Below are 14,207 nucleotides of genomic sequence, written 5' to 3'. Positions count from 1 at the left end.
TTTAAACTCCCTCCAGACTGGTAAGTGATTGACTGCTTTACTTTATCATGTCTTATTAATGTAATTTATTAATGTAGCAATTCAGTTGGAGTTGGCACTGTGTGTTGCCGAAAGGAACGGAACCAAAAGAACATTGTGAGAAAATATTATCATCATGCCATGGCTGCAAATCTGACTGACAGCAGTGGAGTTCACCCTGATGGGCTGGTGGCTCAGGGTGACAGGGTTGCTGCATCTTTAGGCCACTGAAAAGGAAAGCAGGAAAGGCTTTAGAAATGTTAAACTGGGCTGCAGGATTGGGCAGCCTGAGGCAAACCTGCAGCAGTGAAGTGCCCAACCCTTCCCTGCACGGCATTTCTGAGCTCTCATCAGGTGCCCGTGGAGGGCACGAGAGTTATTTCAGACAGTTCAGCACAGCATGTGGAGCAAAGGGAGGTTTTCAAGCTGCAAATAATAAGGCACAGAGTATCAATTTACTCCTTATGTTTCCACATCACCCTTGGTGGTTACACAGGTGGGAACTGGGACTGGAGAGGTGGAAAGCACTAGGGGAGCTCAGTGTTTCCACTCTGCTGGTTTCTCCTCTCTCCTGGCTCAGGTTTCCCAGGCAATGAACAGAACAGCTCTGGTGTGGCTCACAGAATTCCTATCTAAATATGGATTTCAATTAATAAATTTAATAAATAATTTTAAAGGTTTTAAATAGATAAGTCAATCAGGCACTCTGTTGATTGCCCTCTCAACCAATAGGATTGACAATCTCCCTCCACTAAAACACATTTTTCTGCTGTCAAAACAAATCATCTAAGAAAATAACCCCATTTGTTTCAGCAGAAATGCAAGTCTGTAATAGCATAAATGACATATCTCTGGATTGCCTCTTGCCTCAGAAAATAGATCTGCAATAAAGCAAGTCTAATCCTCCGGAATTTATTTGTAGAAAATCCATCAGGTGCAATACTGGAAACCCTCTATCAACATCACCCATAAAGTAAGGCCTGTCTCAAGCATATGTAATCAAAGTCTAGTCTTTCTCTAATAAAAATTTCCTCTGTCTGAGGAGCCAGAAGGCAAAACCTCCAGCAGGTTTCTACTTTCGAGTGGTGAAAAAATGTTTTCCTTTAATTGAAACAGATGAAGATTTTTGTTAAGCTTTCACATCCTTCAAAAAGCCTCTGTGGCTGTCACCAATGTTATCTTTTGATCCAGAGCTTTGCAGGCAACGTCTACAAGAATCTTTTCAAGCAACACAGTTCTTAAATGACTCTGACTTTCTTTGATACTGAAAACACACCCTGTCACAGGCAAAGCAAGGAACAGAGCTTGTCATTTCCTTGTGTTCTCTTTGTTTGCCACGTGTGTAACCCTGTGACTGAGTCCAGAATAATTAAAAGAGATTTATGGAGAGAAGGTGCATCTTCCATTATGATATTTGTGTGAGTATTTCTCTAGTATTAGTCAAAATGATGGAATTGGGAAAAAACAGATGGCAGGAGATTCTTAGTTCACAGATGGAAAGATTTCTGTTCTCCTTTGTCTGTGTTCATTTATGTTCAGAAGTCACAAAGGTTTCAGGTAATATTTAAGCAGATGACCAGCACATGATATTTCACTCATTCAATTAAGCAACTATTCATACAAGAGGGAAAACTTTGATGAAATTATTTAGTACTTTCAAGCAGTTATAGTTCCTGAACAACAAAGTGGTGGTGGTGGTGGTGGGTACAGTTGCACCCTTTGTTGTTGGGATAAAGTCACAGGAGGTAGAAGGAACCCCCTCTCCTATAGATGCACAATCAGTGCATCCTTCAGCATCATAGGCCTGAACAAGGGCTGGTTCCACCCAGCTGATAATGATCCTAACAATTCAAATATCATCAGCTGTTATGATACTGAGGGTGATGCATATTTATTGCTCTGATAGTTCAGTGACTACTGCCAGTCTTATTATTGCCAAACTGACCTCTGATCTGTAGCAGGGGTCTATAGGACAAGGTCTACAGGACCACCACCACAAAGTCCTTGCCATCCACTGCCAAGGCAAGACTCAGTTTTTAATGTCCTCTAAGCAACTGGTGGTAAGGTAATTTATCACAGATTCTCTCTGCTTTAGCAATTGAAACTGCTGGAAAAATTTCTCTCTTTTTTCTCTCTATAGACATCTACTTACTTTTCATCTTCCACATCTCAGTCTCCCTCCAGAGCCCCCACATTTTGTCTCCTACTGGTCGATTCAGGGATTAGCTCAGCAGAGCCCTTAACAAAACAAGTACCTGTTTTACTAACAACTATCTAAGACAAAAGCACAGAGCCCAAGACTGCAGTGCCATTTAGAGGAACATGAATGCTCTCTATGAACCCTGCAAATTAAAGTTGGAGAGGGGAATCAGCTTTTTATTTTATCTTACAAAATAATGCCCTCCAAAGAGTAACATTTCAAAGGACTGCAAGACAGCACATACATATCTACCTCTATCCCTAGATCTAGAGACAGATATCTATGCAAAACCCTCTTATGTTATGAAGAAAAAGTAACTAATTTGAGTCTCAGCGTTGCCAGGTTGGGTGTTTTTCAGTTGCTTGCTTGGTTTCCTTTCATTTTACTGAGCTTTTCAGTCTTTGAGCACTGTTATCCCACCAATATTCACATCCAGCAGCACCAAACACATGAAAAACCAGTCTTGGTCTTTTCAGGCAAGTCTTTTATTCAGTCCCAGAGTGGAGATTGCTTTAGCTTGGCTGTTCATCTCCTAAAATGATTTAAGTGACCCTTGGGATTCGTTAAGAGCAGTGCATTTCATTAAATTAGCCAACAACAATTAATTGCTTCTAAGATCCTAAAATGCCTGGGATACCAGAACAAAGAAAGTCCTTGTGCTCAGTTCTTGTTCTTTTATCCTGAAAGGACCCCTCTTCTTTTATTTAATGCATCATTATGAATTTCATTAAACGAAATTTACTGAATATCAAGAAAGGACTGTTCAGAATGAGAAGCTTGGACTGCCAATAGCAGATGATTAATCACTTTATCTTCATATTTTTCAGAAAAAAATATAAGTGTCTTGCTCATGCAGTTCAATATGGGACTAGATCTAAGGAACCAACATATGCATTAAAAAAGCATAACACCACTAAAATATTTAGAGTTAGTTTACTGCAAAGGACTGTTTTAATTTACTTGTGGGGGGTTTTTTATTATATTTTAGGAAAATATAGTTTAAGTTTTTTTCAATGTATTCTAAAGACACATAAAAGGGCCACAGATTAAGCAAATTTTAGAAAATGAAAATGAAAAAGTATTGAGTAGGAGGAACTTTTTCCTTGTTAGATAATTGCAGTGACATTGGGGAGTTCCCTGTTCAGAGCTGTGGTGGCAGAGGCTTGTTATTGGACAAACAGAATGGTGGAAGGGCAGATATTTAGAGGTTGCATGGAATTATTGGGGAAAAAGTTTCTCTGGATCTCCATGTTTGGTGCAACATAGAACCAATTATCTTAATTGAATTGCAAGGCTGGGGTTTACTGCACTGCAACACTGGTGGGTTCTTTTAGTTTAAGACAACTGTCAACTGCTTTAAAAGGTCCCAGACAGTTTAGGTGGAAAAAATCCCTACTGTGAGTAAAGTCCATGGAAAACATCCCCAGACAGGTGAGGGAGGGGATTGTCCCTCTCTGCTCTGCACTGGGGTGGCCTCACCTGCACTATTGGGGCAGTTTGGGGGGACACAATAGGAAGAGCTAAAGCTGGAGAGTGTTCAAAGGAGATGGTGAAGGGCCTGGAGGGGCCACAAAAGGAGCTGAGGGTACTTGGGGTGTTCAGCTGGAGCAGAGAAGAGGAGGGCAGAGCTCATTGGGGGCTGCAGCTCCTCCTGAGGGGCAACTCCATCTCTGCTCTGTGGGAGCAGGGACAGCACCCAGGGAATGGCTGGAGCTGTGCCAGGGCAGGGACAGCACCCAGGGAATGGCTGGAGCTGTGCCAGGGCAGGGACAGCACCCAGGGAATGGCTGGAGCTGTGCCAGGGCAGGGACAGCACCCAGGGAATGGCTGGAGCTGTGCCAGGGCAGGGACAGCACCCAGGGAAGGGCTGGAGCTGTGTCAGGGCAGGGACAGGGCACAGGGAAGGGCCTGGAGCTGTGTCAGGGCAGGGACAGCACCCAGGGAATGGCTGGAGCTGTGCCAGGGCAGGGACAGGGCACAGGGAAGGGCCTGGAGCTGTGTCAGGGCAGGGACAGCACCCAGGGAATGGCTGGAGCTGTGTCAGAGCAGGGACAGGGCACAGGGAAGGGCTGGGGCTGTGCCAGGGCAGGGACAGCACCCAGGGAATGGCTGGAGCTGTGCCAGGGCAGGGTCAGGTGGGATCTCAGGACAAGGCTCTTCCCCCAGAGGGTGGTGGACACTGCCCAGGCTCCCCAGGGCAGTGGGCACAGCCCCAAGGCTGCCAGAGCTGCAGGAGAGTTTGGATGATGCTCTGGGGCACAGGGTGGGACTCTTGGGGTGTCTGTGCAGGGCCAGGGGTTGGGCTGGATGGTCCTTGTGGGTCCCTTCCAGCTCAGGATACTTTGTGAGTCTATGATTCTGTGACTCCAAGGATAAAATTGTTTAATTTTAAAACATGCTGTGGAAAAACAGAGTTAAAACAGTTGGACTCTATCACTCAAACCCAAGAAACTGTAGGGGATGGAAATATCCTGCTCATCATCAGTGGTTTAAATGTGTGACATTCGAATACTTAACATATTTTATATTTCATCTTGACACACTTATGCATTCATCATTCTGTTTTTGATTACTTCCCTGTTTAAATAACCTATTAAATGTTCTAATTACTTTGGTGTGGCTCTTAATAAATAGAAAATCTACCCACTAAAGAGGGAATTATTACCAAAATGTTTTATGTAGCATATATTTAAAAAGGTAGCAAGAGGACACATACAAGTCTTGTATGATTTAAAGTCTCCATGACAGAGACTTCCAGGTTGTCATAAGCAATCCTTACTGGAGAGGTTTATGATAACCACAGAACGTGGGTTTGAGAGTGCACCAAACCTGGGCAGGAGTCTCTGGGGAACCTCAAGAGCTGAGAAAAAGCAGAAGAACAAGTTATGTCACATCTCATGTTCTATTTTGACTTCATTCTGGAAAGAGTATCTCTGTCTCCATGGCTGTTTCCAAGGGAGGTTTTTCAGGATTTCTGTACTTTCCTTCATCATCAGTTGAAGACATCTGGGATTGAAAGAGTCTGCAAAGGTATGTTGCCTCATCGAGTCAGAGAGAGATTGTCTCTAATATTTTTAGGACTGATTTCACAGTATAAAAACATTTCCCTGCTCTGATGTTTGGGGGAGTGGCACTTACCTCATTTGTCTTTCACAGACACCAAAGGCTGAGCAAACACCTGCAAAAATCCAACAACCTGCTGAAGTGTCAGTTCTTATATAAAATCACAGGACCATTAAGGTTGGAAAAGACCTCCATGGTCACTGTGCTGGTTTAAAGGTGAACCAGCAGGGGAAATGAACTCACCACGAGAGAGATTATAAGTCAGACCTAAAATTTAATAATAATATTACAATAGCAACACTGACACACAAGGGAAATTGCTTTCAACTCACAAAACCCCAGCAGTATAACCCAGTGTCCTGGGGCACAAACCCAAGGGGGTTTGTTTGCCCTTGTGCTGAGACCCCTGTGGTTCCCCCAAGTCCAGAGCAAAAGGAAAAGAAAAACCTGTTGGTGCAGGCGAGGGCTGTGGTCTGGGCGAGAGCGGTGATCTCCTCCTGTCCATGTTCTGCTGCTGCTCTGGATCCGACGAGAGGTTCCTGAGGTCTTCTTACCCACCCCTTATGTACCCTCAGGGAGCTCTCAGTCCCTCCCCCTGGGCGGGGACTCACACAATGGGTGATTAACTCTGGAGCCAGGGGGTGTTGAACTGTTGATGGCCCATTAGCAGCTCCGCCCCCTCAGGCTGGGTGTGAAGGTGATAATGGCTCCCTGGGCAGCTACTGCTAATGGCCCATTGACCTTGGGGAATGAATAGAGGGGGTGGAATACACAGCTTTGATCACCCCCACACAGGGTTAGCTGGTCCCTCCAGCTGAACTAGGACAGTCACTAAGCCCAACCTTTGACCAAATCCCACTAAACCACATCAAGAAGTGCCACATCCACTTGTTTTTTGAACCTTTCCAGGGGTGGTGACTCCACCCCTGCCCTGGGCAGCCCATTCCAATGCCTGACCTCTGTTTCAGTGATGAAATTCTTCCTGATATCCAACCTGAACCTCCTCTGGCACAGCCTGAGGCCCTAATGAAACACAGTTTTTTAAGTCATACTAAATTATATTTTTGAGATCATGCTAAATGAAATACAGCTTTTGAAGTTTAAGCTAAAAAAAAAAGCTTTTAAATCGAATTTGGAGTTGCAAAGTAGAGATAAATGAGAAACCTGAAAACTAATATGAGAACTTCATATTATTTGTAGAAACTGGAGCATGAGAGTTCCTATCTCTGCTAAACAGACCTCAGCAGTGTCTTATTTCCTACATCCAAAGTCATGGGGAGCTGTTCTCACTAAAGGCTGGTCACTGTAAGTGGTGTCAGGAGCTGCTCCAGGGTCTAAGTTACAGGAGGTTCTGCTGATGCTGCAGCTCCAAAGCATGAGCAAAAACCCCTAAATGTAAAACTGCTCCTATTTCACATGTCCAGTCTTATCCCAAGAGCACAATGCCCGTGGAAGCTCAGGAACATCTGCTGATCAACAGTGAGATCAAAGAGATCACAGGCAGAGTGCTTGGGAAATGCCCATTGAGTGCTAAATGTATCCTGAACTTCAGCTGAGATGAAAGCTGGAAGCAAATCCTCATTGTCAGGTACCTTGACAGGGTTGGGAGTGTTCCATATGGAATTCTAGAAACACATACTGATGAATACTTGATTTTTCATCCCCTGCACTGGTATCTGAGTTCTGTTCCATGCTGGAGGCTTTATACTCATGTTTCCATAACAACAGGAAATGAAGCACAACTGAACTGTTTGGGTGAGGGTATGTGGAAGGAGAGTATTTCTCTTTTAAGGGTATCTGGTCAAGGACCTTTTTCAAGGCAGAAAATAAAGGGAATTAATAAAATCAGGAAGCCATCATCAGGAACACACAGGGATGCCAACCTGACTGACAAACAAGGGAGTTTTTGATGAGTATCAGTAGATGAGGGTCTCTGAGGGTGTTTATTCCACTGAGTTTATCTGGTCTGGGACCTGAAATTAAGGGGAAAAGGCAGAAACCAGAAACAAAGTACACAGGGGCACAGACCTGACAAAGCGATGACAAGAAATGAAGCTACACACCCACACATTGCTGGGCTGTGGAGAGAATACTGGCAACATTTCCAGCAAGATCAGCCTGAATATTGGGAAGGAATTCCTGGCTGGGAGGGTGGGCAGGCCCTGGCACAGGTGCCCAGAGAAGCTGTGGCTGCCCCATCCCTGGAAGTGTCCAAGGCCAGGTTGGACAGGGTTTGGAGCAACCTGGGCTGGTGGGAGGTGTCCCTACCCATGGCAGGGGGTGGCACTGGGTGGGCTTTGAGGTCCTTTCCAACCCCAGCTCTCCCAGAATGGGAGTGTGGAGTGTGCATGTGTATTCACCAGAAAATGTCAAGCTTGCCCAGCTGGCACGTGGGGGAATCTGCCACGTGGGATTTGTCCACCAGTTCACTTGCACAGAACATGTCTAAGGATTTGTAGATATCTGCAGGTTTGAAGGAAAAACAAACTAACCAAAAGCAAAACAGTCTCCTAATTTTAAATCTGTATTAATGCCTGTGGCAGTACATGGAACACAAATCCTGTGTTTGGGATTCTGAATGCTGAAGATGTGCAGGGGGAAGGGCAGGAGAAAAATAAAGGCACTTTAATCCTACTTTTCTCAAGCCTGTGCGTGGATCAACCACGACCTCATGAAATGTCGCCTTTCAAAAGTATTCCAAAGGTATGAGATGTAGGGGGAAGTGTACAAAAGGAACAGGGATATTAATCCTGTTAACAGGATGTTAATCCCTCCATGTGCTGTGAAAACACAATTACTACATTACAATAGAAATAATTACTGAAGGTTCCAGCATAACTAAGGCAGCATTTTATGGTTATTTTTTTTCCTGCAAAGAGCTGGAAGGTCCCAGTTGAATCCCAAGTGTTATCCATCTTAAGGTGAGTATTATGAGAACATTACATGCAGGTACCCACTGAAGTAATGAGATTTTGAAATGTCCTTCAGACATCCTTAGTAGGGGAAGTCGATTTCTCTGTGAGACTGTTAAACCTCAGAACATTCAGTTCAGCACTCAAAGAAGGGAAGACACAATTACTCACTCCATCCAAAACATCTGAGTTTCTCAGCATCTTATATAATGCAGTCATGGAGGGAACACAATTCTTGTGGCATTTACTGCTGGGTTTGAAAATCTCCTTTCTCTTCTTTCATTTCCCTGATCATTTATTTAGTTTTTCAATAATATGAAAGATACAGTCAATAGACAACAGTGTTCCCTGGAACTCTGCAATCTCATCCCCCAACCCACCCTGTGTGCATTTGAAAACTAGAATGTTGATATAAAAGCTTATTCTAAAAGCAGAACAAGCTCTTTTCTCCTTCACTCACATTTTCCTCTCCAGTGTTGTGCAGATAAGACAGCAAATAGTTGTGTGCTCAGTTCAGGTATCAGACCTGCATCCTGAATGATTTAGGGCAAGTTTATCCTGTTCAGAGGAAAGAATTGCTGATGGTTGAAGTCCTCTGCTCCTGATTTTTTCAGAGGGCCCATATCTGGATAACTTCATATTGATCTCCTTGTTAGAAACAAAAGGCCGTGTTTAACACAAGGGATGAAAGGAACCCTCAACCTTTAACCAAAGTGGAAAAGGTCTTCGAAAGAAAAGGTCTTGATATTCTTTCATGGTGGATAAAATGTCCTGTTTATTGATCATCACCTATTTCATTCAGCACTGTTTGCTTCCAGAGTTTGGGGCAGAGGTTTGGCACAGGAATTCCATCTCAGCTCCTTCTGATCATTGGTGCCACACAGCATGTGACACAACGGGACATTTTACAGCAGGGCCTTCCATTCAAGAGCTGAAAAATCACATTAAATGAGTGTATTGGGCTGTTTCATAAGCAGGCATTTTTTCTGCTCAAATGATGAGAAAACAATGGTGCCTTTCCTCACAAAGAAATTCCAAGGAAAGGACAAAATTTCTCCTCTCCAGACACATGAGCAGACCAAGCACTGAGGAAAAATCAGGTTGACTCAAGAAGAAATGGAAAAAACACTTTGGGCAAGAATGACTTTCAGATGGAAACTGGGGGCTGGACTGGAGGAACCCATAAAGAATATCTTAAGGATCTGGACTTCAAAGTCTATTTGTATTAATTATTAACACTAAATCTCTCCTACCAAGCAAAACTACAGCTGATATTGCTTTATATTTTGTCGGGTGTTTAAGAAACAGTAACAACTGGCAGAGTTTGAGGCTGGCAAGATTTACCCTTCTAAGTAGTTTATGTTCCTATTAATCCACCTGACTGTTGAACATAACAAATCTGAGTCTTTTTTTTTTTTTGCAGGAGATAAAGCAGTTCTCTCCCTTCTGCCCATTCTGTAAATTCCCCAACGAGCACTGAAGAGCTGCAAATTGTTATTCCTTATCTGAAATGAAGCCAATTTCAGCCCCTGTTACTTCCCCGTTGCTGCAGCAACAGAGGAAATGATGAGTGCTCAATACACTGTCCTTGTCTAGAGCTTCATTCTAGAGGCCAGTACAGATCTTATTTGTCTTTCCTCTCCTGTAAGTGGTAATTAAACAATGTATTTGATTTAAGATACTGTGTTTCTCTGGGACATCACTCTTAAGAGGCTGGACCTCTGCTTTGAGTTAATATGCTGATCTTTTCCTTATGTGTATTTCCAAAACTTGCATCAGCCTTTATTTACAGTTCCTGCAAAGAAGTTGTCCATCTTTGCACCACAGATTTTTCTTTCTCTGAGTTATGTTTCCTGTATTGATCTATCTCACAGGAATCACAGAATCATAGAATGGATTGGGTTGGAAAAGACCTCCAAGATCATCAAGTCCAACCCTTGGTCCAACTCCAGTCCCTTTACCAGATCATGGCACTCAGTGCCACGGCCAAGCTCAGCTGAAAAACCTCCAGGGATGGGGAATCCACCCCCTCTCTGGGCAGCCCATTCCAATCCCTGAGCACTCTCTCTGCAAAGAAGTTTTTTCTCATCTCCAACTCCAATTTCCCCTGGCAGAGCTTGAGCCCATCGTGCCCCCTTGTCCTATTGCTGAGTGCCTGGGAGAAGAGACCAACCCCCACTTGGCCAGAACTTCCCTTCAGGCAGTTCCAGACAGTGCTGAGGTCACCTCTGAGCCTCCTCTTCTCCAGGCTGAACACCCCCAGCTCCCTCAGCCTCTCCCCACAGCACTTGTGCTCCAGTCCCTTCTCCAGCCTCGTTGCTCTTCTCTGGCCCCGCTCCAGCCCCTCAATCTCTTGCCTCAACTGAGGGGCCCAGAACTGAACACAACACTCAAGGTGTGGCCTCCCCAAGGCAGAGTCCAGGGGAAGGGTCACTGCCCTGGGCCTGCTGGCCACGCTAGTTTGGATCCAGGCCAGGATCCCATTGGCCTTCTTGGCCACCTGGGCACACTGGTGGCTCCTGTTGAGCTTCCTGTCCCTCAGTCCCCCCAGGTCCCTCTGCCTGGCTGCTCTCCAGCCACTCTGTGCCCAGCCTGGAGCGCTGCAGGGGGTTGGGGTGGCCAAAGGGCAGGACCTGCACTTGGCCTTGTTGAACTCCATCCCATTGCAATCAGCCCATCTCTCCAGTCTCTCCAGATCCCTCTGCAGAGCCCTCCTGCCTTCCAGCAGCTCGACACTCCCTCCCAAATTTGCTGCTGATGGACTCAATCCCCTCATCTAAATCATCACTAAAGATGTTAAACAGGACTGGACCCAACACAGACCCCTGGGGAACACCACTGGTGACCAGCTGGATGCAGCTCCATTCACCAGCACTCTCTGGGCCCGACCCTCCAGCCAGCTCCTGACCCAGCAGAGGGTACACCTGTCCAGGCCATGGGCTACCAGCTTTTCCAGGAGTATATTATGGGAGACAGTGTCAAAGGCCTTGCTGAAGTCCAGACAGACACACCCACAGCCTTCCCCTCATCCACCAGGTGGGTCACCTGATCATAAAAAGAGATCAGGTTGGTCAGACAGGACCTGCCCCTCCTAAACCCCTGCTGGCTGGGTCTAATGTCTTTAAGCAAATTAGCTTTTGAGTTCAGAATCACATGAAAGAAAAAATGGACAACACTAGAAAATATGGTCAGGAAGACCTACTTGAAGAAGAGTAATTTCAATTATTGTATATCTGACAGTCTTCCATGGGTTTTTAAAAGCACTTGAGAATGAAAATATTTGTTTGGTAAAAGGTTTATGGAAACCTGCTGAAAATATTCATGCTAAGGGGAATGAGCAACCTGGTGTAGTGAAAGGTGTCCCTGCCCATGGTGGGGGATTGGAACAAAATGATTTTTAAGATCCAATCTAAGCCATTCTGTGATTCTATGGATACCCAGATAACTCAGGCAGATAAATTAAATGCATTTTTGCAGTGTAATTCATTCACAAGCCTGAGTACCATAAGCAGAAACAGTTAAGAACAGAGGGAATCCATTGCACAATTTTTGCTATACCTGAAGTGATCTGTTCAAAATCCTGATCTAAAAATCTCTTTTAGGATTAGAAGGAAAGAGGAAGTTCTGGAGCAGAGGCTGTGAACTGAGACCTGCCCAACAGGTTTGGGGAAAACTCTTGTGCTGTGGTCACACAGCTTTCCTCTTGCAGGAGAAAACAGTGGTTTTGGTTGCTGAATTGAAAGGAGCTTCCCTTCAGGAGCTTGGCTTGGAAAGGATTCGTGGTGAGAACCATGGAGTGACCAGCACAGCCCGTGGAGTTCTCCCCTCCCTGTGCCAGGGCACACACAGGCACATTTTCTCTTCTCTGGAAGGGTCTTAAAAGGTATTTTTATTAAAGCAACAGAATTCATGTAAATGATTAAATTTCTCCTCTTACAGCAGACAATTCGGGGTAATTAACCATCCTTTCCAGAATTATTCCACCATCAGAAGGAAAAAAACAAGGACACAACCACTGAAAGGCTGAGGGACCTTTTCCACATCACAGCTATTCTCCAGGAACACAAACTGCTCTAATTCTTGTGAAGCAAATGAAGCCTTTTGAGGCCACTGGGGTTTGTGCAGCCCACAGCTCGTGCCAGCTCAACCAAGGCTATGAAATGCCCCATGTGCCACTCAGAGAGGGCAGAGCAGGTTGAGCAGCAGCCATGAAAAGCCTTCAGCACCTTGGCTTTGCTGTTTGGGCAGCGAGGCAGCTGATGAAAGGAGAACATTCCCAGCTCCATGAGTGTGGTGGCTGAGAGCACAGAATTCGGAGCCCTTGCTGGCAGAGCTCCTGCTCACTGAGCTGTGGAAAACCTCTGTGTTTGCTGGCAGGGCAGGACCTCTGACACCAAGCTCAGCCATTCCCATTCCTCTCAGCTGTGCCATTCCATTGGAATACATTCCCTATATTACTTAGTAGCCACTTGTAGCAGGTTTTAACCAGCCCAGACCCTGCAGTTTGCAGCTTTTTACCAAAGTAACATTTTCTGGGATAGTTTCATAATGTAGATCCCAACTGGTGTGCCCAAATGCCTGAAAGAATTTTAGGAATAAAATACAGTTGAGAAAAAAAACAAAACCAAAACACCAGAACAACACTTCTTTTGTGCTTTTTAATGAACCTCAAGCATCTGACTTGAGTGATAAAAGTATTATGGAATTAGAATGACAAGATTTGCACTCATTTGCATCTGTATTGTTTTCAGCGGCGTGTTTGCAAGTCCCAGTTGGGGAATGTTGCCAATACTGCAGTAGCCTGAGGAACACTTTGGGTTCCAACTCAGTGTGCAAAAATCCACGGAGCCTTTTTGTATTCCAAGATGCCTCTTGCAAAATCCACTGACAAAGGCACTGAAGAAATTCAGAAATATCTGAAACCCCACCAGCAAGTCTTCTTACATGGGCATGTTATGGCACATCATCCCATAGCCCCTCACACTGGGAAGAAAGTGCTGGAATACAAAAGGAGAAGTGTTTGATGCCCACTGTTCACTGTTAATTCTCAGCATGTATCCCAGCTACAGAAACACCTGTGCTAAAAATCTTTGTGTTGGTAATGCCTGAGAGTATGTAGAGAGTTTAATTGCACTCAAAACATCTAATTCCCTACAGCTGGAAATACTGTCTGGGGGGTTTTTTTTGTCCCTTTTCTTTTCAGGACTGATAACATTCCTTTCTGCTCAGGGCAAACACACAGATTTTTTGATACCAAGTACATGTATCAGACATTTGAATAATTTAATTGACACATCTCTAAATAAGTCAGCTGCTAAACTGGCTGAAGGGGTAAAAAAAATCTGCACTGTCTGGATCCATTTCTACTTTTCATCATCAAGAGTTTTGCTGCCATTGCTCTCAGGAACAGCGTTATTGAATTCCAAGATAATTTCATCAGAGCTGGAGGATGTTATCCAAGTGCCACCTCAGCAAACCCTGCCCAGCTTGCTGGGAGGTTCCCACAGCACCACCAGCTTCCACTTGGGCTGCTCAGTGCAGCCTTTTCAACACAAAGCTGTGAGTCAGCCTTTGGGGGAAAATTCCTCCTGCACATTTTCAGCATATCCCTCCATCTATCCAGGGGATTCTGCTACTTTGACTCCCACAGGCAAAAAAAAAAAATAAAAAAAAAATCAAAGCACCTGCTTTTGTCTGCTAGATTTTAACTTAAATTTGTACTCTTAAACTCTGTTTGTAATAAAGATCCCACAGAGTGGAAAAAGATTATTCCAGGACTTACAAAGTTCATTATCTGCTGTAGCAAACAGCTCAGCTCGTGGTTCCCACAGATGATGCTCAGTGGCTTCCAAACAGCCACCTCCTTCCTCCTTCATTGTATGAGAGTACCATGAAATGGCTTGTGGGCTTTCAAACACTGGATTCACTCTTGGCTTGTTCAGAAACCTTCTCAGAATGGTGGCTGCTTTCTGGAAAAACTTTGGTGCCCACTCTGGCAATTCACAGGCAGTTCA

This window comes from Pithys albifrons, chromosome 10 (genome assembly GCF_047495875.1).
Source record: "Pithys albifrons albifrons isolate INPA30051 chromosome 10, PitAlb_v1, whole genome shotgun sequence".
Classification (NCBI taxonomy): domain Eukaryota; kingdom Metazoa; phylum Chordata; class Aves; order Passeriformes; family Thamnophilidae; genus Pithys; species Pithys albifrons.
This window is presented reverse-complemented; position numbering follows the sequence as displayed.